This window comes from Sinocyclocheilus rhinocerous, unplaced genomic scaffold, assembly GCF_001515625.1.
Source record: "Sinocyclocheilus rhinocerous isolate Xijiao unplaced genomic scaffold, SAMN03320098_v1.1 scaffold561, whole genome shotgun sequence".
NCBI classification, from domain to species: domain Eukaryota; kingdom Metazoa; phylum Chordata; class Actinopteri; order Cypriniformes; family Cyprinidae; genus Sinocyclocheilus; species Sinocyclocheilus rhinocerous.
In genome coordinates, this window is record NW_015641041.1 from 1,763,630 (window position 1) to 1,767,284 (window position 3,655).

Sequence of the window (3,655 nt, forward strand, 5' to 3'; positions counted from 1 at the left end):
TATATTCTCTTATTATAGATCAGTGATGACATTATTCGCCAGCAGGAGGCGCCGGTGCACGTTTTAAAGTCATTGCCCGGATCTCTGACCTAGTTTTGCATCTAGAGCTCTAATGTGGTTATGGCAGGTTAAAACAGCAGTTATTAGTAATCAAACTCAAATTTTGCTTTCCATAAAAAATCATTTAGAAAAACCAAACACTATTCATAGTGAATGACCTCATCAAACCCACACAAAAGTTTAGTCTTAATATAGGTCATGTGAGTTTACACAGGTTAAATCAGCACAGGTGTGCCGGTTCTTCAGGTAAGATCACACCCTGCAGCATTGAGTGGCTCTTTATAAAGACTCATGGGACTTTATTGTCCACAACACAAAGAAATGTCAACGTGATGTATCTAAACCCTCCATCTCTGGAGATCCTGACAGAACAACAGTGTTTTTACTTCATGTCAGTCACCGAGCTGTATAAAATCAGAAGTTATAGGGAATGAAAAATCATAATGTTATAGTATGTATAGTATTTTATATATATATATATAGAGAGAGAGAGAGAGAGAGAGAGAGAAAGATAGATGTGTAACTGTGCATTATGTAGGTGAATACTGTCTCTCACAATGCCTTGCATTAATTGCATTAATTGACTTATAATTTGACCAGACTGCCATGAGAGATGTTAAAAATGTGAAACACCTATACAAGCTATACAAGTACTACTTTTGACATGAGGTCATGTAACAACAACTTTGAATACTATTTTTAAAACATAGTATGCCGAATTGAGTGTATACTACACAGTATGCAGTGAGTTAGTACTCTATTGCCAGTGTAACCTTGGTGTGTGTGTGTGCGTGGGGGGTTTAGGGCACATTTGTGAGCAGATCTGAGAATTAGCAGTTTCCCATTTTCCACCCATAACAAAAGAACACAAAACATTCAGTTCCTCAAGCATTTCCCACTCTGAGCGCAATCTTTCGCTTCTCAGTGCCTCACATTTTTCTCACTAAATCAGAGGCTGAGGGAGAGGGAGAGGGAAATCAAAATTATTGTGTCTCAAGCATGTTTTGACAAGTTAGTGCTCAAGCATGCTCAACACGGTAATGGGAACTATCAATGCGGTGTTATGTACAAAAAAAAAAAATTTGAAGAATTCAAAAGCTATTCAAGAATTTAAAGGGACCGTTCACCCAAAAATGATATTCATAAATCATCTACTTACCCTCATGTCATTCCAAATCTATATGATGTTCTTTCTTTCATTAAACACAAAAGATGATGTTAGACGCACTGTTCACATTGCTCTTTTCCATTCAATGAAAGTGGATGGGTTGTCGATCACAAATAAATATATAAAATGTAATTTATATAAATTTATTTATATTATAAAATACACATGTAAATAAATATTATTTACAATAAATAAATAAAATATTAATTAAATTAATAAATTAAATCTATTATATACTAAAATATTAAAGCTCTTTTCCATACAGTGAAATAGGCTCTTGAACATAGTCAATATATAAATGTATAAATATATATATACAATTTAATTTATATAAATATAAATTTATTTTTAAATAAATTTATTATAAGTGTATAAATAAATGTAAAAAATATATATACACAAATACATTTTAATAAATAAATACATTAAAATCCATATATACTACTTATACTCGCTTTGGATAAAAGCGTCTGCAAAATGACTAAAATGTATACTAAAATCATACTTTAAAAAAAATTATTATAGGTGAAAGATTCACATAATGCAGGTTTGGAACAATATGAGGGTGAGTAAATTCAATGAGAATTTTCATTTTTAGTTGCACTCTCCCTTTAAATCAGTGAATTCTACACAAGCTTTATGGGTACAGTGAGTTAGTGCAGGCGGGGGGGGGCAGCATTCCTGGTTAACAATGAAGACACATGTCTCTTTTGGGCACCAGATTGTGTCGTGTTTATCGGGGTCACAAGGACTCGATTTAAACCCAGTTTCTCCCTCTCTCGATCTTATAGAGCTCTCATTGTTGCTGATGTTCAGGGCCGGATATTTCCGTTAAAATGAAGAGCACTCTTTCTCTATTCATCTCCAGTACAGTAAAATTCATCTCTCTCAACTGTGACCTCCGACCTCCATTCTTCTGAAGTTCTACGGCTCTCAGTGTCCAGAGATGTTTTCATGGCCTGCTCAGTCTGACAGGTACGAGTGTGCGTTTGCCATTACAGCTTTGACTGACATCAGCATGTTGCCGTGTGGTTGTGATTTAGCTGTTCTACTTTTAGCATCACACACAGACAACTGCCCCCCATAAACCCTCTCATTCAGAGCACAAAAACTCCTCATACAGCTCCATGTTATCCATTTCTGATCATAAACTGGTCAAATCATACAGAAACACACGCTGTTGGGAACAATGTGAGGAAAATGCACACATTCTAGTTCGGTCAGTTGATTTAGCTCCATCTGATCTGATAAATGAACCAAAACTGCATCGTGTTATCTAGACCAGTGGTTCCCAACCCTGGTCCTGGAGGCACCCCAACACTGCACGTTTTGCATGTCTCCTTAAATGAACACACCTGATTCAGGTCATCAGCTCATTAGTAGAGACTCCAAGACCTGAAATTGGTGTATCAGAGAAAGGAAATATGCAAAATGTGCAGTGTTGGGGTGCCTCAAGGACCAGGGTTGGGAACCACTGATCTAGACGACACACAAAACATCTTTTAAGTGTTTTGAAAGCACAGTGACTCTCTTTCCTTCACTCTTGGCTGGGTCGGTTTTGGTTGCAGCTGGACGGTCCTAGAGAACTGGCTCAGACTCCATGCAACACACTGGTTCTACTATTTATCTATGGAGGCTTATTTTCCACCACTTTTTATCTCACAATTCGGACTATTTTTCCTCACAAGTTGCGAGTTTAGAACTCACGATTCAGACTTTTTTCTCTGAATTCTGAGTTTACATCTCGCAATTCTGACTTTTTTTTTCTCGGAATTCTAAAGTTTACATTTTATAATTCTCACTTTTTTCTCAGAATTCTGAGTTTACATTTCCAAATTCTATATTTTTTCCCCCAAACTTTTAGACACCTGGCCTGACTGCATGCACATGCAAAATTCTGAGAAAAAAAGTCTGAATTGTGAGACGTTAACTTGCAATTGCAAGATATGAACTCGTAAAATTTGAGAAAAAGTCAGAATTGCGAGATGCAAACTCACAGCTGCAAAATATAAACTCACAATTCTGAGAAAAAAAGTTAGAACTGCGAGATGTAAACTCAGAATTCTGAATTCTGCAAACCCACAATTGAGAGATATAAACTCACAAATCTGAGGAAAAGTTCAGAATTGAGAGATTTCAACTGCGAGATATAAAATTGCAATTACCGTATTGGCCCGAATATAAGACGACCCCCCCTTTTTCCAGATGTACCTTTTGGAAAAAGTTTTTTTAAAAACCAAATCTTGTTTTTTCTCAGTAAAACATATTTTGTCTTCAATTATTTTCATATTGCATATTTTTCCTATTTAAATTTTTGTCTTGAAAGTATGGTAAAAACTGGTAAAATGTACCAACAATCACATTAAAAAAATATACACTTTTTGATATACCAAATTTGTGCGCTATTTAAACCCGGATGATTGTAAC

General features: G+C 35.6%; 1 protein-coding gene across 1 annotated transcript in view; it reads right to left on the reverse strand.

Moving 5' to 3' along the window:
* Positions 1-3,655, reverse strand: part of LOC107754380 (sorting nexin-24-like) — an 18,487-nt gene that overhangs the window by 4,732 nt on the left and 10,100 nt on the right. The gene's annotated exons all lie outside the window — the stretch shown is intronic.